The sequence below is a fragment of the Myodes glareolus genome, chromosome X, assembly GCF_982192425.1.
Source record: "Myodes glareolus chromosome X, mMyoGla1.1, whole genome shotgun sequence".
Classification (NCBI taxonomy): domain Eukaryota; kingdom Metazoa; phylum Chordata; class Mammalia; order Rodentia; family Cricetidae; genus Myodes; species Myodes glareolus.
In genome coordinates, this window is record NC_142053.1 from 32,091,460 (window position 1) to 32,106,150 (window position 14,691).

Below are 14,691 nucleotides of genomic sequence, written 5' to 3' on the forward strand. Positions count from 1 at the left end.
CATGTGTGTGCACATGTGTGTGTGTGCATGTGTATGTGTCTAATGTGTGCCACAAAATGTATGAAAAGGTCAGAGAACAAGTTTGTAAAAATGTTTCTCTCTATTACCTTTTACACATGATTGGGGGATGGAACTCAGGCTGTTAAACCTTGACAACAAGCATGTATACTCACTTAGCCATCTCACCAGACTCAATATTCAGGATTTTAATGGCATCTGATGCTGTTTTCTTATGTGGGGAAGACTAGAGAGGAGATGTTGCTTTGAAGAACAGGAAAATATTCAATAATATGGCATTTCTTTGTGTTCAATTAAAGATAGGTGACAGTTACAAAACTATATAGTTGGATTTAAGCATGAAATCTTGTCTAAATTTTCCTTCTACCCAGATACACTGAAACACATTTAGAGTGAAATGTGTTACTTTTCAAAGCATTCATATTACATATTCAAAGGTTAAGTGAACAGTTAGTATGTTTCCTGATAATATAACTTTGTATTGATAAACTTAAATTCTCATATCATGGAAGACCAGAGTTTATCATATGGAGCAGAGACTTGTCATTATAAACATAGGGACTACTATATACTTCACTTTGGCTTCTGACAATGGTACCATATACTTCCCTTTAACTTCTGGTAATGGTTGTCTTTTTTCATGAAATGGTATTATAAAACAATATCTATTAACAGCTAGCACTAGTTTATTAATATTGCCTTAGCAAACATACAACAAAACCCTTAGTATCTTAGTATACCTCATAAACACTCAGTAGCCATAAATTAGGTGTAGTAGTTTTAGATAAATTAGGTAGTCATTAAGCTCATATACTTTATTGATATAAATACATCTATTATTTCTTTGCTAGTTATAAATCAAACCTTCTTCATTTCATTTTCCCATTCTACAACTCAACTGATGTTTTCTCCAATTACCACATTATTTACTTAACTTAAAAGAATATATAAAGCTTTGAATTAACATATTATCCCAATACTATTTATTCACACAGCAGTATATAATGTGAAAAAAAATCAGAGTTAACTTTTGCAACTGATTAATGAGAGAATAAGAATGAGATAATAAGTTGAAGTAAGTTTTAAGCACTATCTTCAGTTGGACATATTTTGTAATCTCTTTATCTCTTCTTCCCTCCTTTCACTGCTTAACTCTAAGTCACATTAGAAAGTGGTTGAAACATAATTAAAGGTCTTTGAGCCTATTATTCGTGATCCTAGAGAAGCTAAATAAGAAGATGAACCTGATAAAGATTATTTAGCTATCCACCAGGAGGTAGGAAATAGACAAGAGTCCCAGGTAACCTCGGGTGCATGGGGGGGTGGGAGGGTCGATGGAGGGGGAGAGGGCTAGAGAGAAGGGAGTAGGGGAGGAATGGGGAAAGCTTGGTGGCCGGGGATGGGGGGGGGGAGGGAGGTAGGATGAATATGGGATCAGGGAACAATATATTTCAACTAAGGGAGCCATTTTAGGGTTTACAGGAGACTTGATTATATATGGGATCCCAGGTCCAAGGAGAAATCCCCCAGATTGCTCTCTGGACAGAGGAGAGGGTGCCTGAATCGGCCGTGGCCCATGACCATACTGATGTATATTTTGCTTATCACCATAGATCCTTCGTCTGGCGAAGGACGGCTATGCAGTCGGAGGCCCACATTGGAGCAACGGATTGAGCCCCCCGAGGTCCGGAGGGGGAGCGGAAGGAGGAGGAACATGAAAGACGAAATCAGTACTGCGAGGGATGCTATCACCCACTGATACAAGGGAACGGATCTGATGAGAATTTACCAGGGCCAGTCGGACTGGGACTGAACAAGGACGTGATCTAGCCAGATTCTCGGAATTTGGCTGGATTCTCTGACTGTGGCTGGCCCGGGGTCTTTCTGAAAAGCCATTGACTATGACACTGGGACCTGTTTCCTCTGCATATGCTGGATTTTGGGGATCCAGTCTGTTTGGACGCTCGCCTTCCTGGACCTGGAGGGAGGGGGAGGGAGCTGGAGCTTCCCACAGGGCAGGAAACCCTGACTGCCCTGGGGGACGGAGGGGAAGGAGGGGGGGAGTGAGGGGAGTGGGAGGGTGTTGGGAGGGGGGGCGGAAATGGAAACTTTTATAATTTAATAAAATTTACAAAAAAAAAAAAACAAACAAAAAAAAAGAAAGTGGTTGAAACCCACATTGTTTTATAAATCCTTCGAATAACAAAAGGGAGTCCATTTAGTTTAGCTTTTGGATTTGAGTACTTAAAATCTATCATGACTAGCTAGAAAGGTCACACAAAAGCATTAGAAATATCTATACCAACCTAGCCTGTGATGCCTCCCTTTAAAACTACTGAAAGTATTGCAGACACATGCACCTTTTGGGGGGAAACCTTTCAGTCTTATCTCCCCCCAGATTTAGGCAAAGGAAAACACTCAGAAAGCTATACCATGGAAAGTACAAGAATGGAACTATTCTTAAATTTTTCAACATTCATTTGGTGTGTATGTGTGTGTATGTGTGTGTGTGTGTGTGTGTGTGTGTGTGTGTGTGTGATAGGAGGGGTATTCATTTGTTTTGTAGGTGTTTGCACTTGGGTGTGTGTAAATCTGTATCAGTTTGAGTGGAACTCACAGGTAGATATCATGTGGTCTTCATTAATAGATCTTTACATTATTTATTTGAGGAAGGGTTTCGCCATAAATATGGAGCACATATTCAACTAGACTTGTGGGCTAATGTTCTCTATGAGTCTTGTCTCCACCTTTTCCATACACCGGAGTGATAGATGCATGCTCCTACACACAAGTTTTGTGGGTACTAGGGATCCAAACTCAAGTCCTCAAACTTATATGTACATAGGGCACTGTACCAGGTATTTTCTTTCAGGTCACCACCCAGCTCTCAAATGATGAGATGAAGACTTCTTATTAGTTATTAATGCTAGGCCTAGCTTAGGCTCATTTCTGACTATTTCTTTCAACGTAAATTAACCTATTTATCTTCACCTTTTGCCTTGAGTAATTTTACTTTTTATTTTTGTATAACTTTCTTTAACTACTTCTCACATCTGGCTGGCTTCTTGCTTGGCTTCTTGTCCTTGGTGTGTCTCTTATTCTCTCATTCTTCTTCGGGGCCCTAGATTTCTCCTCTTACTTATTCTCTCTCACTGTCAGCCCCACCTATTCTTTCTCTAACTAGCTATTTGCCATTCAGCTTTTTTATTAGACCAATCAGATGCCTTAGGCAGGAAAGATGAAACAAATGCACTACACAGTTTACATCATTAAACAAATAGAATATAACACACCTTTATACAGTTAAAAAATACTTCACAACATAAACAAATGTAACATATCTTTGCCCAGTTAAAACAATAGTCTACAAGAGGGCACTTCACCATTTATGCTATCTCTATCTCTGTTTGATTTCTATTGTTATAACAAAGATGAAAACCAAAGGCAAACTGGGGATAAAGGAGATTTATTTGGCTTACATATCCCTTGAGGGAACTCAAGGCAAAAATATCAAGCAGGTACATGGAGACAGGAACTGATCAGAAGGCATGCAATAAAACCTCTTATATGACTTGCTCAACTTGCTTTACTATATATACAATTTGGAATTGTATTACCTCTCCAGGGTTAGAACCTTTCACAGTGGGCTGGATCATGTCACATCAATCATTAATCAAGAGAATGCTGTACAGACTTATCTACAGGTCAATCTGATGGAAGCACTTTCTCACTTGAGATTCCCTGGTTCAGATGGCTCTAACTTGCATCAAGTTGACATAAAACAAAGCATCTCCATAGTCATTATAGGCTTGTTTTTCAATTAATGGTACAATATAGTCATCTCTACTCAATCACATTAATCTGCAATAGCATACCAGAGTTTATTGCCTAATCTAACTAACTTGGTATCCATTAATAAATTTTTCCCCGTTCCATGCTGTTCAGCCTCTGGTAATCACCATTCTACTGTCAAGTTTTATTAAAGCAATCTTTTTATAGCCCATATAAAAGTAAGATTATGTAGTACTTTCTGTGGTTGTATACATGTCTATAAGGACTTAACATGATAGTTTAAAGTAGCTTCTTGCTTCCCTCTTTATTTTAAGTCAAATATGGGTACAAAGTAGAAATAACCTCTATTATGGAAATACAGATTAAAACTACTCAGAGTGTTCACTGTGACCTAATTAGAATTGCTAAGATCAGAAAAACAATTAACAATGTATATTTCCTGGGAAGGTTGTGAGGCAAAGGGAACTTTATTTCATAGTTGGTAGGATTGCAAGCTGATGCTTGTATTAAAATTAGAATTGGGATTTGTCAAAAACCTAAAAGTAAATCTGCCATATGGCCCAACTATATGACTGTTTGACATTTGCTGAAAGACTCAGTTTTCTTCTTTATGCATATTTGTTCATCCATGTTCATTAATGCTCTATTCACAATAGTTTGGAAATGTAAACAACTTAAATGTTCACCAAGTGATTTATGGACAATGAAAATATGGTGCCTATACACAGTGGTGTTTTGCACATCTGTTAAAAAAAAGAATAATGAAATGATCAAATTTGCAGGTAAATGAGTGGAACTTGAACATATTGTATGAAGTACAATAACATAGACTTGGAAAGACAAATGCCCCATGTTCTATTCTGTTGTGGCTCTCAAATCCAAATCTTTAGGTGTGAATATATTACCTAGAGAACCATAGAAAGCAGGAGAGTAAAAAGGGACAAAGGATAGGGGAGTTCAAGGGTAGCTGACAACAGGACACAGGTGATATGAAGTAAAAAATGGGAAACATGGATGCAAGTATTATTTGTTGAAAGGAAATAGATGGTAACACTGAGAGATAGGGAAGGAGGTATAAATAATGATACTGAGAAGTTTGAAAATATATAAGGAATCATGTTATTTTATGCTTAAAAGTCCATATAAAATGTGTTTATTTAGTTATTTGTATAGATAGATTCATGTATAGTGTATAGAAGTTACATCACTTGGCATAATAATTTTCTCTACAAGAGTAAATACCCTGGTATCATGCATAAAAAGTCTACTCTTGAGTATTTGGAAAAGGAAGTTCATAGTTTTTGCCTGCTATAATGAATGTAAGGATCTGTTATTGACAACAACATATAGTGATCTCATTTTCATTTTCAGTCTCATTCTGAAGATTCTTGGGAGCAAGATTGCCCATTTTCACTCTCTGGTAGAGGTAAGAGCCAGGGACTGGCTGATTTACTTTCTGATATTTAGGTTGAAACCCAATATCTATGTCTGAGTTTTTATTATTCATGCTATATTTTGCCCAACATTTGAGGTATAAATTCACAAAACAAGACATTTGCCTGTAGCTTTACAGGAATTGCCAAATGATTAAGAGCTGAATGAACCCCTGTGCCAATGTTAGATTTAAGAATATTCAAAGAATCAATAGTCTCATATGGTATGCATTCATCTTTAGTGAAGCAAATATTAAATTCATGGTCAGTTTGTAATAGAATTATTCCTAACAACTGGATAGAGTTGATTAAAGTCGTTTGAGAGCTTGGTCCACAGTTACAGTGGAGTACCTGGTCCAGAGAAGAGGCAATGACTATTGAACAATGAAGTAAAGCTTGAGGTAGGAAAATCTCCCAAGATCAAAGTCTTGGAGAAGGAAACTATGCTACTGAGAAAAGCAATCTCTAAATGATGGTCACATCCTGGCTTTATTGCCATGCCACAGCAATGAATGCTTGGGACAGAACAGAAGAAGTAGGAAAAAAGATTGATTCATTTACAAAAGTCATACAGGGCCCCCCAAAAAAAAACCGGCATGGATTTTTTTTTTTTACAAAAATTGATATAAGCTGTAAAAGAATGATCCCAATGATTCAGAATGTTCATTCAGATTGATTCAGAATGATTCAGAAGTGAGACAAACAGTAATTGAATCTCTGGCTCTTGAAAATGAGAATTCTCTATGGAAAAGGATAATCAGACCATTAAAGGCAAGGTCAGCACCTTTGGAGAAATGGATTCGAGATACAATTATTATTGAATCTCAAGACCATGATGATGCCTGGATAGGAGAAGTGATTTCCAGAGGTTTGAAGAAAAATCGAAATGTCAAGTGTTTCAATTGTGGCAAACAAGGTCACCTTTCAAGGGATTGTAATGTAAACAGAGCCTTCCTAGAAATAATGTTTTTCCTAAATATAATCCATTCAGAATGCCCCTCCCTTCTGGATTATGCAGAAGGTATAGCAAAGGCAGGCATTGGGCTAAATAATGTAGGTCAACAAGGGTTATTCAATGTAATCTTTTGCTGTCAAGAAACTCTGTGAAGATCCTCTTGCAGGCCCCTATTTCAAATCTAGTTCAGTCATTTCCTGACATCATTGGGGAAACTCCTTCCCAGAGTAATTAAAGAGCCTAATGCTTATTATGAGAAACCATACTCCTCTGGATAATAGAACAGTTACAAAAGAGAGAACAAAAATTCAGGAGAAACATAAAGCAAGTATTTTTGCAAACTTCTATAAATGAGCAAAGACCAAAATTAAAAATACAAATAAATTTCATTGTAATTGAATTTCTTCTAGATACAGGTGTGAATATAACAATAATTTCATCATAATCTTGGCATCCAAATTGATCTCTTCAGGATGTAAATGTTCAGGTTTTAGGGATCAGAACTTTACCTCAGATAAAGCAGAGTGTGAAATGGGTCAAATATTTGGGGCCAGAAGGACAGAGAGGAATATTAAAACCATATGTGGCCAATATAGCAATGAATTTGTGGGGATGTGATTTGTTAAAGCAATGGAATACTCAAATTAACAATCCCCCAGTCTTAGAAGCAAACCATAAATTGACATACATTTCTGAGACAAATATTACAAGATATTATAAAAAACAGTCACTGACCATTTAGGTTGTACAAGAGCAGGGCACAATGGCTGCTGATCTTACAAAGGCACCAACAGTCCTACCTTTAATATGGTTGAATGACAAACCTGTATGTGTTGTATAATGGCGTTTAACCACAGAGAAATCACAAGCTTTAGAACAGCTGGTGCAGAAGCAACTAAATTCTTAGCATATTGATGAATTAAGCAGCCCTTGGAATTCTCCTGTATTTGTTGTTTAAAAGAAATATGGAAAATGAAGAATGGTTACACATCTGAGTTGTTAACAATGTAATTCAGCCAATGGGCTCTCAACAGTCTGGCATTCTCTTTCCTGCGTTATTGACTAAAAGATAGCCTCTTATAGTTAGGAGAGAAGGATTACAGACTCTTAATGACTTCTAAGCATTCCTAGGAAAAGAAACATTTCCCATCTAGGACACATTATTATGATAGATCCTGATGAGTTGATTAATTTAAACAAAGCCTTAGATGGTGAGAAAGGACTTAAGTAATCCCAGAGAATTATCAATTGAAGCTGAGAGAAAAATTAGAGAAGGCACTTGTGGATCATGTGGATCCACATCTTAACTGCACTCTGATCATATTACACTCCAATCATTCTCCTATGAGAATTTTAATGCAGAAAGAAGATATTAACTTAGAATGGATTTTTTATGACATAAACCAAGTAAAAAATTAAAAACTTAGGTCAAAAAAGATCTCTGAGTTAATTCTAAAGGGAAAATTGAGACTTTGTCAATTAGCTGGAATAGATCCAGCAAAAATTATAGGTTCCTTTTAATAATGATAAAATTGAAAAATTATGAGAAGAAAGTGAACCCTGAAAAGAGCTTGTAGTAATTTTAGGGAAGATATTAACAACAACTATACCAAAAGCAAGAAAATTTAACTTATAACGAGAACTAACTGGATCCTTACTTGCATTATATGGGACACACCAATAACTGGAGCCCCTACATCCTGTACTGATGCAAAAAAATCAGGAAAGGCAAGTTACAAATCAGAAAATTTACGTAAAGTGGATCAAAGCCCTTATTATGATGAAAATAAATCAGAAAGGCAAGTTACAAATCAGAAAATTTAGGCAAAATACATCAAAGCCCTTATTATTCTGTCAAAAAGTCATAATGTTATTCTCATGGTACTAAGAGATTTTAAAGAACCTTTCAACATAGTTACCAATTCACAATATGAAGACAGAGTAGTTTAACATATTGAAACCACAGAATTTATACCAGATGATACTATAAAATGAACAAATGTTTTTTTTTTTTCATTTGATGAGATATAACTTGCCAAAAGGGAATCTCCCCAAAATTAGGGTTGAGGAAGGGTTTGTTTCTGTCTTTTCAGAAAGATAAAGATACCCAGCTAAGGAATCTGAAGACCACTAGATAAATGATACATCTGAAGGAAAAGGACAAATCATCAAGAAAATATGTCTCAAGAAAAATAGTAAATTAACCTATAGATATATCACATTTTCAGCAGGATAATATTTCAAAAATCTTCCCAAATGTTTGTTTCTTCTGTTCTCTACAGACATATAATTCAAGTAGCCTTTTTAAATTTCCAGTCTAATTAAAAATCAAGCTGGTTTTGAATTTGGAGTATGGCTCTCTCCTTCTCTAAACTCAAGCATAATCTTTGTCTCATGTTCAAAGAGCCACCTGATATGGAACAGAAGAGAAACAAATATGTAAGGATTATTTTATTGCCACTAATCTCATAATCCTTTGGTTTTATATTGAATCTTGAACAATTTTTCTTAAATATTTTTATAAGATTAATACAAACATAAGCACACACACCTATATATATATATATATTTAATTTTTGTCATAATATTAATGGTCACAAAGAGTACTAACTAATTCAAGAAAAAATGTTTCATCTACCTTCATGTACATAATTTCAGGTTTGAGTATTAATTTTCTGCAGTGAACTATGAGGATGTCTACCAGTGACATTTGAGGTCTCCAAAAGGAAGATAGGTTTCCACAAACATGATTCCTCAACAGCTATAATAACACCACTAAGTTAAAAAACACTATCTAAACTGCTCCACTCTTCCTCTATCCCAACCATCCCATTCCCCCAAGGTCTCTCCATACTCCCTTTCTCACTTCTCTCTACCCATCTCCCCTTATGCCCACACCCAAGGCTCTCAATATTTGACTAGCAATCTTGTCTACTTCCAATATCCAGGAGGATAACTACATGTTTTTCTTTGGATTCACTTTCCTATTTAGCTTCTCTAAGATCAAGAATTATAGGCTCAACTATAATGTCTAGAATCCACTAATGAGTAAGTACATACCATATTCATCTTTTTGGGTCTGGGTTACCTCACTCAGGATAATGGTTTCTATTTCCATTCATTTGCATGCAAAATTCAAGGTATCATTGTTTTTTACCACTGAGTAGTACTCTAATGTGCATATACTCCACACTTTCTTTATCCATTCTTCCATTGAGGGGCATCTAGGTTGTTTCCAGGTTCTGGCTATTACAAGTAATGCTGCTATGAACATAGTTGAATAAATGCTTTTGTAGTATGACAGGATATCTCTTGGGTATATTCCCAAGAGTGGTATTGCTGGATCCTGGGGTAGGTTGATCCCGAATTTCGTGAGAAACTGCCACACTGATTTCCAAAGTGGTTGCACAAGTTTGCATTCCCACCAGCAATGGATGAGTGTTCCCCTTACTTCACATCCTCTCCAGCAAAAGCTATCATTGGTGTCTTTGATTTTAGCCATTCTGAAAGGTGTAAGATAGTATATCAATGTTGTTTTGATTTGCATTTCCCTGATTGCTAAGGAGGTTGAGCATGACCTTAAGTGTCTTTTGGCCATTTGAACTTCTTCAGTTGAGAATTCTCTGTTAAGTTCAGAGCCCCATTTTTAATTGGGTAAATTAGCATTTTAAAGTCTAGTTTTTTGAGTTCTTTATGTATTTTGGAGATCAGACCTTTGTCTGTTGCAGAGTTGGTGAAGATCTTCTTCCAATCAGTAGGTTGCCTTTTTGTCTTAATGACAGTATCCTTTGCTTTATAGAAGCTTCTCAGTTTTAGGAGGTTCCTTTAATTCAATGTTGCCCTTATTGTCTGTGCTACTGGGGTTCTACCTAGGAAGTGGTCTCCTGTGCCAATATGTTGTAGACTACTTCCCACTTTCTCTTCTATCAGGTTCAGTGTGTTCAGAATAATATTGAGGTCTTTAATCCATTTGGACTTGAGTTTTGTGCATGGTGATAGATATGGATCTATTTTCATTCTTCTACAGGTTGACATCCACTTCTGCCAACACCATTTGTTGAAGATGCTTTCTTATTTCCATTATATACTTTTAGCTCCGTTGTCTAAAATCAGGTATTCATAGGTTTGTGGGTTAATATCTGGGTCTACTATTCGATTCCATTGGTTGACTTCTCTGTTGTTATGACAATACCAAGCTGTTTTCATTACTGTAGCTCTGTAATAGAGTTTTAAGTCGGGGATGGCAATGCCTCCAGAAGTTCCTTTATTGTATAAGATTGTTTTGGCTATCCTGGGTTTTTTATTTTTCCATATGAAGTTGATTATTGTTCTCTCAAGGTCTGTGAAGAATTTTCTTGGGATTTTAAGGGGAATTGCATTGAATTTATAGATTGCCTCTGGTAGAATTGTCATTTTTACTATGTTGATCCTACCCATCCAAGAGCAGGGGAGGTTTTTCCATTTTCTGGTGTCCTCTTCAATTTCTTTCTTCAATGCCTTAAAGTTCTTGTCAAATAGATCTTTCACTTCCTTGGTTAGAGTTACCCCAAGATACTTTATGCTATTTATGTCTATCGTAAAAGCTGAAGTTTCTCTGATTTCCCTCTCTGCTTCTTTATCCTTTCTCTATAGGATGGCTACTGATTTTTTGGAGTTGATCTTGTATCCTCCCACATCACTGAAGGTATTTATCAGCTGTAGGAGTTCTTTGATAGAGTTTTTGGGGTCACTAATGTACACTGCCATATCATCTGTAAATAACAAAAGTTTGACTTCTTCCTTTCCGATTCAAATCCCCTTGATCTCCTTATGTTGTCTTATTGCTATTTCTAGAACTTCAAGCACCATGTTGAAGGGATATGGTGAGAATAGACAGCCTTTTATTGTTCCTGATTTTAGTGGAATGGCTTTGAATTTCTCTCCAATTAATTTGATATTAACTGTTGGCCTGTTATATATTGCTTTTATTATATTTATGTATGATCCTTGTATCCCTAACCTCTCCAAAACCTTTATTATCATAAAGAGGTGTTGAATTTTGTCAAATGCTTTTTCAGCATCTAATGAAATGATCATATGTGTTTTTCCTTCAGTTTATTTATATGATGGATTACATTGATAGCTTTTTCATATGTTGAACGAGCCCTGCATCTCTGGGATGAAGCCTACTTGATCATAATGGATAATTTTTTTTTGATGTGTTCTTGGATTCTGTTTGCCAGAATTTTATTGAGAAATTTTGCATCGATGTTCATGAGTTAGATTGCTATATAATTCTCTTTTTTGGTTGGGTCTTTGTGTGGTTTTGGAATCAGGGTGACTGTAGCTTCATAAAAGGAGTTTAGCAATGACTCTTCTGTTTCTATTATGTGAAAAACATTAAGGAATATAGGTATCAGCTCTCCTTGGGAATTCTGATAAAATTCTGCATTAAAACCATCTAGTCCTGGGCTTTTTTGGTTGGGAGGTTTTTTATGACAGCTTCTATTTCCTCATGATTTATAGGTCTATTTAAATTGTTCACCTGGTCTTGATTTAATTTTGGTAAATGGTATTTATCTAGAAACAAGTCAATTTCTTTTACATTTTCTGAATTTGTGGCATATAAGCTTTTGTAGTAAGACCTAATGATTCTCTGAATTTCCTCCATGTCTGTTGTTATGTCCCCCTTTTCATTTCTGATCTTGTTAATTTGCATGTTCTCTTTCTGCCTTTTGATTAATTTGGATAAAGGTTTGTCAATCTTGTTGACTTTCTCAAAGAACCAGCTCTTTGTTTCATTGATTAAGGGTGCCATTTTAGGGTTTGCAAGAGACTGGACTCTAGAGGGGTTCACAGGTGTCCAAGGATTTGTCCCCAGTTTGTTCCTTGAGCAGCTGAGGAGAGGGCACCTGAAATGGCCCTATCCTGTAGCCACACTGATGAATATCTTGCATATCACCATAGTACTCTCATCTGGCGATGGATGGAGATAGAGACAGAGACCCACATTGGGGCACTGGACTGAGCTCCCAAGGTCCTTATGAGGAGCAGAAAGAGGGAGAACATGAGCAAGGAAGTCAGGACCGCAAGGGGTGAGCCCACTCACTGTGATGGTGGAACTGATCTAATGTGAACTCACCAAGGCCAGCTGGACTGGGACTGATGGAGCATGTGATCAAACCGGACTCTCTGAACGTGGATGACAAGGAGGGCTGACTGAGAAGCCAAGGACAATGGCACTGGTATTTGATCCTACTGCATGTACTCGCTTTGTTAGAACCTAGTCTGTTTGAATGCTCACCTTCCTAGATCTGGATGGAGGGGGGAGGACCTTGGGCTTCCCACAGGGCAGGGAACCCTGACTGCTCTTTGGACTGGAGAGGGAGCGGGAGGAGGAATGGAGGGAGGGAGAGGGAAATGGGAGGAGGTGAAAAATTTTTTAATAATAATAATAGTAACAAAAAAAACTTGAAAAAAACACTATCTAAAGATCAACTTTGAATTACTAGCAATTTTAAGGTGACTAGTTTAGATGATCCAGCCTAACAGACTACTTGAGTCATGACTTGAGACAAGCCCTGACCTTTCCCATTACAGAGAGACTGGACAACAAATAAAATAGCTACCTCTCCCAGGACTTGACAATTAACTTCTCTTTTCAGGATCCCCTAAAGATTCCTTCACCCCAGACAATGGGAAGCAATTTAAGAATACAATGCCCACATTCTCAAGATATGAGGTGGGGTTTTTGGTCTTTCACTGGGTTATGGATATTTGCCATTGTTTAGGGATCAAACTGGTTACAAGTTACTGTTGGTAATGGTCAGGAAATAAGCTAAACAAAGGAAATGAGATTCAACATTCTTGTTTTGAAAAGGAAAATGGGAGCTACAGATATGATAGATAAAAGGGTAGTCTAATGAATCTACTCTGAAAAGAAATAAGGAAGCATATAGATATGATAAGATAGAAGTGTAAATTATTGAACCTACATTTTAAAAATAACTACTAATTTTAAATGTTTTACATTGTATTGGACTTTTAATACTGTATGCAAATTTTATATATTAATACAAATATGAGATTAAGTTTGTTTGACTATACTGTACATATATTTCTAATCTTATTCAAGATATTGTATCTATACAACTCATTTAACAACATAAATCAACTTTCTAGTCCTTGAAAATTATTATTACCTACTGTTTAGGATAATAAGGAATTGCAGATTAGAAGTTAATTGTCTATCATAATTGAACTTGTAGTCACATTAGTTATGTTTTCAATGTCAAAGATGTATTTTAAACAGGTCATTTTCAAATACTTTACAGATCTATAGAACATGGCATTTAAAATGTTTTAATAATATAGGCCTTTTTCTGACAATGAGACATATTTACTCCTGGAAGCACCAATCTACGTCAGAGAAGATAATGGGCATCAAATAAACTCCATATAGAGTTTACTTTCTTTATAACAAAAGTAAGCAACTGGGCAAGAAAATGCCCTTGCCTCGACTATTGACAGTATGCTGTCCTAATACAAGCAGGACACCAAAAAAAGGTGATTGCCAAACATTGTCAAGACTAAGAGGGATAGCCATTCAGAACATCCTGCTTCACAGAAGTCTTTCAAATATGCTAAGCTTGTGACATAAGATGGATGCTCCAACATTGCAGAGGAACTTTGAGTGATTGTCCAAGTAGCCATTTGTTTTGTCATTTCTCACAGTTTTGAAAGTCCCTTTCTCTCCCTTCCTGCTTACTCAGTTAATAATATTTCCTTCTTGGTTCTCTGATGTAGTTGAAGACGAGATAGTTGCAGTTTTATTTGTTTATCAGATACAGAAAACAAGTTACGATAGAAAATAAATTAGGCACAAGACTTTGGACTCACCAAGACAGGATAGATATGGTGTATTTTCTCTGAATTGGTCAAATAAAAATGGAGTAGATATTGTTGATGTATTTATTGCCTGTTTATAGTATATATATATATATATATATATCTTATTCTTTATAGTTTTTGCTATGTTAGTTATAGCCTTCTTTTTATTTTAGACAAAACAGGGAAATATAGTGGTATATTATTTGGATCTTAAGAAAGCAATCTTGCTCAATAATTAGTGCAAAGCAGTCACACCAAGAATTAGTGCAAAGCAGTCACACTAGTCAGCCATACAGGCCAGGGAGTAGTTATACACACCTTTAATCCCAACACTAGAGAGAAATATAAAACAGGAGGTCTCAGGCTCAGTTTCATTCTGAGGATTCATGGAAGCAGAATCACCCATTTTCAGTCTGAGGTAGAGGTAAGAGCCAGTGACTGGTTGCTTGCTTTTCTGATCTTCGGGTTGAGCCCCACTATCAGTCTCCGTGTTTTTATTATTCGTGTTACAACACCATACCCTTGCAGGGAATCTGTTCATTTCCCAGTGGCCTAGACTCCCAAAATAATCACAAAGAAGCTATATTATTTATATCACTGCTTGGCCAATCACTTAAGCATATG